The following is a 15,176-nucleotide window of genomic DNA, read 5'->3' as shown; positions in this document are numbered from 1 at the left end:
CTCGACCACTGTGTCTTTTGCCCTCATTTTTTTCCCCCCTTCATGTTACCAAGAAGAACCACCCATTTCCCAGGCTCTGCCTGTTGCTTCACGGTCACTTGTAGCCGCTACATTCCCCAGATTTAAGTACATGTCAATAACCTACTTTTATTTGAATGAAAACAAGCGTGAGAGGTTCTTCCACTTTTAGATTAATTTGTCCGCCCTAAAAAGAATTATATCTTCTATCCTAGATTAAAATTTTTTTTTTTTTTTATTTTTTTATCCCCTCTTTTGCAACCCGGGGCAACTTGAGCCAAGATGTAAACATGCTCCAACGGCTCATGCTGCAGCTGCAATTAATAAGGAGCTGTCTGTGCAGGAGTTGCTTAAGAGCTGAGGAAAACAAAATCCACAGCAGGTTTTTTTGGAAGCGCACAGGTTTTTCTTAGAAAGAGGGGTGAGTCAGAGCAGGAGGTCAAATCATATTTTGAGCAGCGTCTACCACAGCTCGGCTCACATGAATGTCATTAGCTCTCTGAGTGATTTCCCCACCGCAGAACAGTAAATGTTCAACAGCTAGAGTATGTTCCACCAGTTTATCTTTTACAGTAAGTATGTTTGACAGTATACAGTACAAGCACTACTGGGGGATGTAGTGTATCTGCCTCCACTCCACTAGGGGGCAACACATCTCCTTTCAGTCTTTCAGTCGTCCTTCCTTAACTAATAGCGTTCGATGGCTATTGGATGATTAGAAAACTCTTGAAAATCCAGATACCCACACACCCAGATAATTGAAATTAATACTGCATGTACTCTACTGTTCAAAAGTGTGGGGTCACCTATACAATTGTGTTGTGTTTTCCATTAAAAGTCACACTTTTATTCCTCAAAAGAGTTGCAAAATGAAGAAAATAGAGTCAAGACATTGACAAGATTAGAAATAATGATTTTTATTCAAAATAATGCTAATAATTTTGCCCTTTCGTCAAAGAACCAGCAAAACTGTTTTCAGCTGTGCTAACATTATTGCACAAGGGTTTTCAAGGGTTCATCCAATAGCCTTCTAACGAGATTAGCAAACACAATGTACCATTAGAACACTGGAAATGGGCCTCTATACACCTGTGTACATATTCCATTAAAAACCAGACGTTTACAGCTAGAATAGTCGTTTACCACATTAACAATGTATAGAGTGTAGTTTTTCTGATTCATTTAATGTTATAGTCATTGAAAAAAGTGCTTTTCCTTCAAAAATAAGGACATTTCTAAGTGACCCCAAACTTTTGAACAGTAGTGCAAATATGGAATTTATTGATCCTAGCCTCGCGTGTTGATCAGAGTCGTGATTTAAGCTTTGGAGGGGCCACATTTTCAGATTTCATTGTGGGGCCCTGGCATTATTTTAAGTTTGGGAGCGGCTGCTTAAGATGACCTGATTGAAGTCAATTTAATAGATCGCTGTTCCATGGCCTACAGACACAGTGTGTGTGTGCTCGCCTATAGAATATTTGCGTGTCTTTATCATTGAGGCTGTTTTATATAACCGCCCCACTTAAAGGCCCCAGTTAAAGGTGTTACTGTAACACGTTGAGCGCCGACTGCATGTGAGCAACCACTCACATGGGACCTGCCACTCGCCCTCCTCCCCCTCAGGTGTTTGGATGAGAGGAGGAAGGGTTGCGTTATGGGGAGGAGCATGGAGGCCCTTACTGTAAACTGACTCCCATGTCGCTGTGTACACTTATGGCCAACTTCTGCTTACCTTCCTTCCTCTGTTTATGTGCTTTATTATTTTTTTTCCCCCTTCCTCTACTTTGCCGTTATCTACGGAAGAGGATAAGGTCCACACAGGAAAAAAATATTTGAGTTCTGAATTTAAAGTCAGAATTCTGACTTTAAAAATTCTAAATTCTGACTTTATTCTCAGAATTCTGACTTTATTCTCAGAATTCTGACTTTATTCTCAGAATTCTGACTTTAAAACTCAGAATTCTAACTTTATTCTCATTCTGACTGTAAACTCTGATTAAGACTTTATTCTCAGAATTCTCACTTTAAACTCAGAATTCTCACTTTATTCTCAGAATTCTCACTTTATTCTCATTCTGACTTTAAAACTCAGAAGACTTTATTCTCAGAATTCTCACTTTAAAACTCAGAATTCTCACTTTAAAACTCATAATTTTCACTTTATTCTCAGAATTCTCACTTTATTCTCATTCTGACTTTAAACTCTGAGAGTAAGACTTCATTCCGACTTCAAAACTCAGCATTCTGACTTTATTCTCAGAGTTCTGACTTTTAAACTCTGAGAATAATGTCAGAATTCTGACTTTAAAATTCTGAACTCAAATATGTTTTTCCCGTGTTGCCCTAATCCTCTTCCGTAGTTACCTTTTCATGCCCTTTTTTTTTTTTGCTCAGTGAGCCCTCGATGCATCTCCAACAACCTGAGACCCAGCGGTGTTCACTCGGTTGCAGCACTCTGTAAATACCCTCACAGGAAGTGCCCTCGCAACATGTCGTAACAAAAGTTAATGTGAAACCTGAACACTTCTTTTAAACTTTGATGCATGTTATGTCACCTTGGACAGTTGTTTTGCTCTTGAAATGACGAGGCCGTGTGTGTGTGTGTGTGCGTGTGTGTGCTCACGGTTAAACATTAACCCAGACACACACATGCTAATCACCTTTTTCTTCTTTATAGGTCAGGTGAAAGATCTTGTGGAGCAGATATAGAGTTTCTCTGGTATTTTTTTTATAAATGGGTTCTGATTAAGTAATAAAAAACAGTTATAAAATCTTAGTAAGCCATTAAAAAAGCTGTCAAACCATGGACTCTAAGGCATGCTGCTGTAATTCTTGGTAGTTTTCACAACACAGGTGACTTTATTAATTTACTCAAATATTTATCACACTATGGTTTCACAGCTTTTAACAGCAACACATATATTCTCTATACTTGTATATATTTCCAGCCCGCTTACCATTTATTACCCTAATTATTATTACTGCTGCAAATCTCCCTATCGTGGATAACTAATGACGGTCAATCTTATCTTAAACCCTTTTAAATCAGAAGGTTTGTCACCTTTACAATCTCCGTCAGAAGAAGGTGCGTTGACACACTTCCTGCATATTTGTCTGTCAGCAGTCAGTCCTGAAGGAGTGTTTATGAGTTTATTACAGGAAGCCCCCCCCCCCTTTTCTTCTCTTGTGTTGTTCAGTTTGTCCCCTGACACTAAACAAGAAACAGGAAGTGCTCCTTTTGTCAAAGCTGGTTGTTCACACTATTCAACGCTAATAGCTACAGGTGTAACTGGCCTGACTGCACTCTTGTGTGCTCTATGTGTATGTGTGTGTGTTTGTGTGCATCTTTATATACATATTTTATAGGCACACACCCTGATTCTTTTTGTGCATGGCTGACAGGTTGTGTGACTTTTATGGGGGCAAACAGGAACTCGAGCACCTGGCGCTCTCCTTACAGTCACTTGAACCGAGACAGCTCGAGACAGATGGAAGGGGCCCTGTTGACACTAATCCACTGTATGAGGTAATGGAGTTAGCCTGTGTTTGTGAACTCCTTCCCCTCCGTCCCTCCCTCCCTCCCTCCCCACCCTGCCACTGCTGACTTACTGACTGACCTACTTAACCAGTAATTCACGTGGCACCAGAGCGAGCAAGCACGGACAGATTTGGTGTGTTCCGTTCCCAAAAAGCTCAGAGGACCCGAGCACAAAGCCGCGTCTGGGTCACGCTGACACGGACTCCTGCCTTTACACGTTAGGCTGATTCATCGAAATTAGACTTTGATTTGATCATTAATTATTTCTAGGTGTGTGTGTGTGTGTGTGCTTCCTCTTCTGAATGTGTGTGCGCAATGATTCATACGTTCAAAATTAACAAAACTCATCGAGCAGAACGACTTATATCGTGTTACCAAAAGTGAGCATGTAGTATATTTATTGAAAAGCAAGGGATACAGTTACATTACAGCAATAAAGGTGGTTAATGCTGTAATATAATACAGTATTTATGCATGAATATACTGGACAGCAATATTCCTTCATCTGAAAAGGTGGAAAAATACTTTTCTGATTACCTTAACTAAAATCAGGTCAGGTTTATGCATCTTAATTATCATTATTGTTGTAATAACATTCTAATGAGTTTACTCAGCAGTGGATGTAATGTAAACCAGAGTCCTAATCAGGTTATGTTCTATATAAACACAGCTATGAATGCGATATTGTTCCAGCGACTCATGTGAACATCATTATCCAAACAGTGTCTTATTCAGAACGAGGTCAGTCGTCAGATTATTGATTCAGTATAAACGTAGTCATTGTTGAACGACACTGGGTTTATAATGACACACACACACACAAAAGGGTGTTGGTTGGAGCAAGAGTACATTATAAACTGTGGCTGCGATTAAACGTCCACTGATGGTGGTTATTAAAGTGAACTAATACGCAGGAGTGAAATGAAACGGGTGGTAAAACTGTCACGGGGAGATGAAGAGATGTCAGAGTGACAGGTAGAAGTCATTACATGCTGTAGCTCTGCACAAATGTATGGTATGTGTGTGGTTATTTACCTCTTTTGGACGTTTTCTGCCATAAACACTGACCTTGTAAGGACCATTAGTTTTTAATGAAGCAGAACCTAGTATATGAGGAAGTGTTAAGGGCTAAAATGAATTGTGGTTAGGATAAGGTTAGGATTAGACTGTAACTGGTTACTCTTGGCTGCATGCCTACTGACATGGCATGACTTCAAGGAACAATTTGACCTTGACATTCCTCTGTTCTGGTTATTTCCAAAGTGTAATCAAGCACAATCGTTGAATTAGCAAGAAATACTCCCCACAAAAACAGGTATAACCTGTGCAGGGGGGGAACGGAAAAAAAATCCCCATGCTTTTTTCTTTTTGTTGTAATTTCCTGGTTGAGTTTTAATGTCCCATTGACCGTGTGAAAGTTTGCTTAATTCAAGAGCCTGGTGTTGTAGTTGGCCTACAAATGAATTCCCTAGGGCATAACAAGGTGGCAAGCACGGTGACTGCCAAGTGGCAAAGGCTTGCCAAATAATGACTTAAGTCTTTTTTTATCTGTAATCATTTATGAATATTATTGTTCTGCTTCAAGAGTCCTGGAGTCGATGGTGGTTAATGGCTCATATAGAAGCAGCACTTAACCTCCATTCACCCCCAGAAATATCCAGCTTTATTTAGCTTTTTTGGAATTTTATTCATTTTAAGGTAATTTATTTTCTAGTCAAATGACAATAAAACGACCATTGAATCCTAATAAAAATGGCATTCTGATTCGTTTTCACACTCATATGAACCATGACCATATGCTTTTATTTGTTCATGGACAAAAATTTAAAAAACTTTAAAAACAAACAAACAACTACTAAGATTGATTAGTAATTTGTCATGGTAAGACTTTTATAGCATTTCACATGAGTCTAAGTTCATATATATGAACCTTTGTTATTATGCTGTGGAGGAAAATGACATCACAATGGATATTTTGATTTAATTATTGCTAGTGCTGGGTGCGTTAACGCATGCTGCGTTTCTGTGACGACTGATCGGAAAATGACGACATGTTTAAGGTGACTCCCGATTGTTAAAATCAGTCTCTAAAGTAACGCTCAACTTTAAAAACAGAGGCACACATACGCAGTACACAGGTACGCTGGTTATTTGAAAGAGTGATATTTGACTTAGAAAAGACAATATGTAGAACATGAATTTTTGGCACCTATTAGCTCAAGTTGTTTATGTAATTCGTAGCTTTTGGTGCAGCGGTGCCATGTGGGGATAACACTGATCCATTTAAACCTAAATTGCACCCCGCAGAGCTGATTTCACAGGAAAACAGCTAACTGCTGTTGCAGTGCGAGTTGAGTCTAAATGAATTCTCCCCTCAGCTCGACTGTTGACCCCAGTGGCTGCAGTTACAGCTCTTCTGGGCTCCACTGAATGCTCTTCGAAGTGTAATTAACGTGCTCTAGCTGTTATTAAAATGAATTCCCTTTTAATTTCCTATGTGAGTTCCCTCGGTGGATGCATCTTTCATCCCCTTACTGCTTCTCAGACACGCTGCAGTCTGTGTCTGTTCTGTGAGAGGAGGAGGAGGCGGCATGTGCTCTTTCAGAGCGACGGTGCGCTGCAGAGATACAAGGCCTGTTATTGTCTGAGCGCTGGTGTCTGTCTGGCACAATGAGCCAGATCCACAACATGGAGGCCGGCGAGGAATCCCGGCTCACGGCCCAGTCATTTGGGGAGCATTCATCCTGAGACACTTCAGTCAACAGGATTTTATGGATGATGCCGCTGGAAACCACCACCTGACACTTTGTCATGGCAGTGGTGGGGCCAACTCGTTTCTATACATATTATTGTTAGGGTGGAAAGATCAGAAAACTCTATGTATGGGAGGAAGCTTTTCACTTTGGTTGAAGAGAGTGCAGCATTGATCTTTTTCATCTTATCTAATATGTTTATATTTCTATATGTCAATGTGTCCTTGGGCAAGACGCTTAACCCCACGTTGCTCCTGTAAATGCGTATAAAAGATGAGCACATACAGTAAATGCGCTAGCTTTGTAAACGTTTCACTTTTGATTACACAGATGGGTCGATACTACTGTTTTCTACCTCAATACCTTGCATTTCTTCACCGATATTGATCCGCTAATGTTTTAAATTAACTCGACTGTAAACGACACTTATATAAAAGGTAAATGGTCCGTAATGATAGAGCGCTTTTCTACTATTGATGACAACTCAAAGCTGCTCTACACAAGAGCTGAAACAATAAATCGTCAACTATTTTGATGATCGATTAATCGATTTGAAGCTTTTTTTGATGATTAAAACAAGATTTGGGATTGTTTTAGCTTGTTAAGTGTGAACTTTTTCTTTGTTTCTTTGCTCCACATAACAGAGAAATCATTAAAACTAAATCATTTTGGTTTGTGGACAAAACAACACATTGGAGAACATCAACGTCATTTTGTTAAATTGGGAGTCCCATTTTAAATAACATTGAGGGCTACGGTTTGACGTCCAACCTCTGATCCAAATACAGTGTCTTCTGCTTTTAAAAGGCTTCAATCTACACCTTTTTATGACGGACTTAAAGCCTGTTGTTGAAACCCAGACCAAATGGCCGTGCAGTTACTTTAATGCAACAGAAACAACTGTGACTGTCAAACCTGTCACTTTGCAGTCTCTTGTTCCTCCTGAACTAAAAGCATTAGTGTGTGTGTGTGTGGAATGTGTTTATGCACATTCTGACACTGTTCGCAAATAGCCAGCCTTTTTTTTTTTTTCCTTCTTCTTGTTTTTGCATTTTTCCTGACACCGGATCTCAACAATAATCTTACACAAGGCTCTGGAAACGTCACGCAGACAAACATCTCAGGTCACGCTCACCTGAGGCCTGTGTGCTGCTGCTTTGTGACAAACTGGATTGAACAGGATGAGAAACTAGGTTTGTTGGTTTTTGCGTACATATGAGAACAAGCATCGGTTACAGCGTGACACACTCAGGAGCTGATGGTGTGTGAGAGGAAGGAAGAAGGAAAGAAAACATGAGCTAAAGATGTACATTAAACCAAGGTGTATACACTCTTAGAAATACAAGTGCTGAGTAGAACCATATAAGGTTCTTCGGCTTGTCCTCATAAGAGAACCCTTTTTGGCTCCAGGTAGAACCTTTTTATCCTCAACCATTTTGGAGAGTTCCACCAAGAACCCTTTTAAAACCCTTTATTCAGGAAACGGGTTTTAAAGGGTTCTCTGGATCAAAATGGTTCTTACTGGAACCATTAGTGTTACCAAGAAAAACCCTTTCTTCGGTTCTGAAGCAAATGGTTCCAGGTAGAACCTCAGCCCTTGTAGAAGGACCCTTTTGGAACCCTTATTTCTAAGAGTGTATGTACACTACCGTTCAAAGGTTTGCCGTCACTTAGAAATGTCCTTATTTTTGAAGGAAAATCCCTTTTTTTTCAATGAATATAACATTAAATGAATCATAAATACACTCTATACATTGTTAATGTGGTAAACGACTATTCTAGCTGCAAAAGTCTTGTTTTTAATGGACATAGGTGTATAGAGACCCATTTCCTGTGTTCTAATGGTACATTGTGTTTGCTAATGGCGTAAGACGGCTATTGGATGATTAGAAAACCCTTGAAAACCCTTGTGCAATGATGTTAGCACAGCTGAGAACAGTTTTGCTGGTCCTTTGACGAAAGCGAAGTTTGAAGTTAATCCTGTCAATATCTTGACTCTATTTTCTATTCGTTTTGCAACTCTTTTGATGAATAAAAGTGTCTTTTAATGCGAAACACAAAAAAATTGTATAGGCGACCAAAACATTTTGAACGGTAGTGTACTTAAAGGATCACTGAATGGCAGTTCTGGTGTTCTCTGTGCATGATAGCTGAATAATAGAGCGAGAAACATGTTAAGCTTCCGGAGTCCACTGTACAACCTGCCACACACACACACACACACACAATGTAAACAACTGTCTAGAATTCTCCATCGTGTGTCTCGTTCCTCCTTTCAATGCAAAGGCCACGGCGCCCATTCACCGCACGACACACAAAAGCCCCTTTATGTCCTGTGTTGTGTAACAGGCATACTGAATGCAGTATTGGCGTCTCTGCTTTCACGTCATACTTTGGTTATCTCACTGCGAGACCCTCCTTTGAGGTTTATCTTTGCTCGCCTCCGGCCGTATCTCCTTTCTTCTGTGAACATGCGGCGATGCCGACACCCCTGCTGACACCCCCCGTCACCGTTGTGCGATCTGTGCCTGGTTTTATAGCCCGCACTGATTTGAGGTTGCAGATACAAATACGTCAGCAAATTATACCTAAAATAGACGTTAAAGCACGGTGCATATCAGAGGACAAACGTTCTTGAATGTCTTGTTTTGTCCACAAACCAAAATTATTCAGTTTTAATGATTTTTTTTGTCATGTGGAGCAAAGAAACGAAGAAAATATTCACTTTTAAGAAGCTAAAACAATCAGAAATCTTCTTTATCATGAAAAAAGCTTCAAACCGATTATCAAAATAGTTCACGATTAGATTAGTAATCGATTGTTTCTGCGTTAGTTTTAATGACTTTTTATATATATGTGTGTATTTTTATGTGTAAATATGTATGTGTGTGTGTATGTATAAATACACACACACACACACACACACATATATATATATATATATATATATATATATATATATATATATATATATACACACACATACATACATACATATGTATATCTCTATAAATATATATATATATATATATACACACATACATACATACATATGTATATCTCTATAAATATGTATATACATATTATTTTGACGAGTGTATATTTTTCTGGGTGTGTTTTTGATATAAGCACATTATTTTTCATGTATTTACTAGGTGAAAAAACTAAAATAAATCCATATAAATTAAATATAATTAACACCGTCTAGGCAAAAATAGGCCACGGTGGATGACTTATCAAATATGGGCAGATATAGCTGTTTTAAAACCCCTCTATTATCCAGAGTGACTCATCAACCTCAGAAAACTCACACCCCGCCTCTTCGCCACAGTCAGTATTTTCATGCTGCGCAGCTGTCGATGCATAACCTATGATTTAACTTCTCTGTTATGCTCTCAGACATCCAGCCCTGCTAATGGCTGCAGTGCTATCTGCCAGCGCCGGTAATGGAGAGGGAACTGTACTTGCCTTTTTAATATGTGACACACTGCCCCGAACAGCAGACTCATAATGGGAGGCTGTTGTCACCCACCCACAGCCCTGCACTCAGCTGCTGCTTCTGCTTATACAGAGGGGCCCCCCCAAAGTGAGTCAGTGCTCACATTCTTGTCTGGGGGAAAAAATAAGTCACCCCATCATTCCCTCTTTGCTTTGTTATTCTTTTTTCTTCCCCCTCTCCCATACCAGACCACCACAGTTTCACGCTCCTTAAAAGGTGGCCTTCTGTGCGGCTCAGACACAAACAGTGTATTAACACCGGGGCAGAAAGTTGACTGAACCTGCTGATTGATAACGCTCATTCTCAAGAGAGAGAGAGAGTGGGGGTCATCGCAACCGGGAGACGCAGGACATTCCTGCAGTCGGCCGTTAAAGGCAGAATCGGAGCCAGTGGAGACACGTGATGACAGTTGAGTGTTGGTGTTGTGATCCCTGCTGCTGCTGCTGCTGCTGTATATGGTCAGGTTTCTTGGACAAAGAGGAGATTTCCTCAGAAATCCGAGAGGAAGGGGAGGAGGGAGAAGGCTGAGGACCAAATATGAATTAGTAACCCGCCCATGTTTGATGCATCTGCACATCTTTAACCGTCTGTTACCCACAAGGTGCTTTGCTGTACAGTGTCTTTATCTGTGTGTGTGTGTGGGTTCACTTGAGGCTGTGCTGCTTGGAAAAATATTTTGGTTGAAGGGTGAGCGCAAGGCGGGGCCACGATGGAGAAAGAAGAAGAAGGAGGGGGGTGACCTACATTTTGCCCTACAGTTTGCTCCGTGTGCACTGGCTTTGGCACTGTGTGGATAACCACAATCATATCTGATTGACTTGTTGCTATTTTTGCCTCAAATTAGGGCAGTTATAGGCGTCCCATTACACCAGGTGGAAGTTAGCAAAATCTTGTTGTAGCATGTTACAGGTTTCAGTGAAGAATACTGAAATTCAATGGCTCGCTGACTTGTAGTGGAGCCTCATTCATGACCATTCGGCAACTTTGGCGCTATGTGAGTTTGTTGAGCGAGTAGAAAACACTGTGAGAAGTGTGTTACTTCATCATAATCAGTGATTCCAAGATCCACACATGGACCTGAGGTCATGTAAGAAGATGCAGACTCATGAAAAAGAAACATCTGCTTTCATCGTGGCGCGTTTCTAACGCTTTCTTGGACGTGTTGCTACAGCAAAGTGCTAATTTGACTTGGCGTTCACTGTCCAAAACACAGATTTAGCATATCTGGTCTTCTGCTTATTACATGTCATCTTCTTCATACCTTGTTTGGAACTACATTTGTGTTAATGATGCCTTTAGAGCTGCAACTAACAAGTATTTTTGTAATCGATTAATCTGTCAATTATTTTCTTGATGATTCATTGGGTCCATAAAATGTTAAAAAATGTTGATCAGTGTTTGTCAAACCTGGAAATGACGATGTGCTCCAATGTCTTGTTTTTGTCCACAAAATTATTCAGTTTGAATGATTTCTTTGTTATGTGGAGCAAATAAACTAAGAAATTATTCAATTTAAGAAGCAAAACCAATCAGAAACCTTGTTTTAATCATGATAAAAGCTTCAAACCGATCACAATAGTTGACTCTAGTCAGCTCTAGATGCCTTTCTATATAATCTCACGCTGCCTTCATGTGCTATAGGAGTTCCTTGTGGATAATTTTGATCTTCGAGTTCCTGAGTGGCGATAACCTCGACATTTCAACGTGACAGATTTATCACGCATGGCAAATGATTCCTTTATTACACTATAATTATACTGTAATTATAGTGTAATAATTATAGTATTACATTTTATAATTATTGTCTTGTTTTACACAAGATGCAGGTGAGAGTGAACCGCGTGTCTGCCGTTTTTTCATTTTCACTCCAACAACAAAAACTTCAGCAGGTTAATTCGGAGCTGAACCACTGTTTAAGGAAGTAGTATTTGTAATTTTATTTTTGAACAAGGCCCCTGTGTGTGTGTGTGTGTGTGTGTGTGTGTTTATCCTGCCTCACCCACTGCCAGCTCGGATTGACGCCAGCGCTCTGCGACCTTCAAAGCATAAGGAGTAGACAGAAGATGGATGGATGTTATTGATCACTAGATAGTGTTACATGATCTTTTTTTATTCAACACCTTCTGGCAGCGCTGATCAATAAATATTGATTGATTAATGTCAATATACTGTAGTTGTAATGCCTGTTGATGATATTATTGATTATAATTGAATACAAATTCATTGTATATTCCAAGTCTCCCTTTTACTGGACTAATGAGTTTGGTTTTTATTTTGTAATCTGCGTGTTTTGCTCTTCTATGACATTTAAAATGAACATAAAATAATGGATGACATAAATGATTATAAAGCTGGTTTTGTTGGTTAAATTCCCAGTCAACACACAGAGAGTTGTCAGTTTATGAATGTAGATGATGCATGTGATGTTTGTGCAGCTCTTTCCTGGAAAGGTGTGTGTGTGTGTGTCTTTGTGTGTGTGTGTGTGTGTGTGTGCTGATCTCAGCGGTGCATCATAAACTGTCAAGACAGCACTCTTTGATTTTTATCTGTCGTTTAATGTTCCACGTCAATGTTCCCCACTGCGGAGTGCGGACGCACTCGGGCGTGCACGCGCACGGCAACAACACCTGTGATTGTGACTTTTGACAAGGACACTGGAGCCCTTGCAGAGTGCAGAGTAAACATGACACATGGGCCAGCTGCCATTCCTGTGGTTCAATAGCAAGAAAAACAGTTTTTCAGGGGGGGGAGGATTTGGCTTCAGAATGTTCACAAACAGCAAATGAAACATTAAGCTTTTTAAGGTTCATATAGGGTTAAGGTTCATTGTAAGATTCTTCTTCTTGAAAGTCATGTGACTATTTTTTTTATCCATTGATGGGGAAACAAAAAACAGAGGCAGTAATTAACCTTCTCTTTACTTACATGCATGTGCAAACTCAAACCCATATATAGATCCAACACACACAGAGCCCTCTTACATAAAAGCAAACATTCCACTCTCACCCTGCCCGGATCCCACAGTAACACAGGCAGCTCCAGTGTTACTCAACTATAACTCCAGGCAGCAGGTTGTGCAGTATTGTGTAACACCTTCTTCTCAGTTCTTCTCATCCTATATAACAACAACAACACAGATGCCTGGAGACCCTTCGCTCTGTGAAAGCATAATCATGATAATGATTAATATAAAAAAGAGGCTTCATTCATGATTTTTCCACTGACTCTGAATATAAACAGCTGCAGTCGCCAGTTTTATCTGCAATCTAGATAATTTGAACTTCATCTGATTTGTATTGACTTTATAATCAGCTGCTAAATGTAGCCATTGACTTAATTTCGCTGCACAGTGAGATGTGCAGCGGTTATTGTAGTGAGACATTTTGTTTTAAGGAGGACAATTTTGCAAGGATTTGGCAAATGACTGTAGGTGTGAGAGTGAATGGTTGTTTGTCTCTGTATCCCTGTGATGGACCCCTGCATTTTGCCCTATGCCACCCCCCCCAGTGACCCTTATGTGGAGGATAAAGTGGTAGAAGATGGATGGATGGAGGTAAATAAGTCAGGAGTTCTAAGCCCTTCCTGCCTCTGCACTGCTGCTGTATACACACAAACACTCCCTCACGGCAAACTAATAATGCTAAACAGTTTCTATTCATAAAAACCAAACACAGGCAGAATCGTTTATCTTTTCCTCTTCCTCAAACACAAATGTTTTTCTTTGCACTTTGCTCCACGCACGTCTACGACGTATATCATCCTACTTTTTTTTTTTTTTTTTTTTTAACACACATTGCCAGTAAAAGGCTCGTTATGATGTGGCTCATAAACCCTTGGATAGCCATTAAGTCAATATTCAGACACTTTCATTTGTGGTTCTTGTGTTGCTTTATGTCGGCGTGTGCTCCAGCTTTACATTCACACTGGCCTTTAACAGAACGATGGCTTATCGCGCCATTACATAAACATATATTTCTTCACTTAATCGACTTTTGTACATTACAGTGGATACATAAGGTGCTTCATGTGATGTATATTGTAAAATACAAGCGCTCCGTGTCAAATAAACAACAGTGGTAATCGACTCGAGGCAGGTCAGTTAGAGTTTAGTTGTCTCGATCTGTAGGAGGAGGAGAGGCGAGGAGCGCCTGAGCCAATCAATGCACCATGCTCTCCTTTAAAATGAAAAAAAAAAGGATTAGCCCATTGAAAAAGGTAAAAAAAAAGAATCAATACTTTGCCGTGAATGGTGACATAAGTCAGTTTAGTTTTTTTATTTTTGCCAGGTCGTCTGAGGGAAGGATTGGGAAACACTGAGGTCAAGCATTTATTGGGAAAACTTATTTTCGTCTCAACACAGTATTTTTGCGTATGGAGGACCAAAAATGACAAAACAATAAATAAACGCAGATATAAATATTTAAATACATACATAAATTCCAAAAGCAATACATTTTCATCATGAAAAGGGCTATTTCTGTATTTGTTTATTTATATATTCATACATTTAGTTATTTATTTATACATTGATTTATTTCTTCATAAATGTATTTCTACTTTTCCACATTTATTATTATCAATAATGATAATAATAACTATAATACTTATTATTAATAAATACATAAATAAATAAATATATACATGTATAAATAAATATATAAATGTGTGTAAAAAACAAAGAAAAAGCCCTTTTCATGATGAAAATGTATTGTTTTTTGAATTTATTTATGTATTTAAATATTTATATCTGGATTTATTTATTTATTTATTGTTTTGCGATATTTGGACCTCCATAGTTGATGTATCATGCAGCACATTCAGTGCTCTGGTGTTGTTGCAGTTGTGTAATCTCGGCGGGAACGATGTTACCCCACCGTTGCAAACCGACATGCTTGTCGTGCTTCGACTCTTTGTCAGGGGCTTTTGGGAAAAGCTCTCGTCTGTGTCGCGTCACCCGTTCTGTAACTCATTACACCGGTTGGAAAAACAGCGGTTTGTGGTGCGTTGGCATCTGGTGTGTGTGTGTGTGTGTGTGTGTGTGTGTGTGTGTGTGTGTGTGTGTGTGTGTGTGTGTGTGTGTGTGTGTGTGTGTGTGTGTGTGTGTGTGTGTGTGTGTGTGTGTGTGTGTGTGTGTGTGTGTGTGTGTGTGTGTGTGTGTGTGTGTGTGTGTGTGTGTGTGTGTGTGTGTGTGTGTGTGTGTGTGTGTGTGTGTGTGTGTGTGTGTGTGTGTGTGTGTGTGTGTGTGTGTGTGTGTGTGTGTGTGTGTGTGTGTGTGTGTGTGTGCGTGCGCGCAGTCGGGTGGAACTGTGTGGCAAAAGCTGCGATGAATGCACAAATAACAGGATTTGTGTGGTATTTGTTTCTCCCT

Source organism: Microchirus variegatus (assembly GCF_963457635.1).
Source record: "Microchirus variegatus genome assembly, chromosome: 10".
In the NCBI taxonomy this organism is placed as follows: Eukaryota; Metazoa; Chordata; class Actinopteri; order Pleuronectiformes; family Soleidae; genus Microchirus; species Microchirus variegatus.
This window is presented reverse-complemented; position numbering follows the sequence as displayed.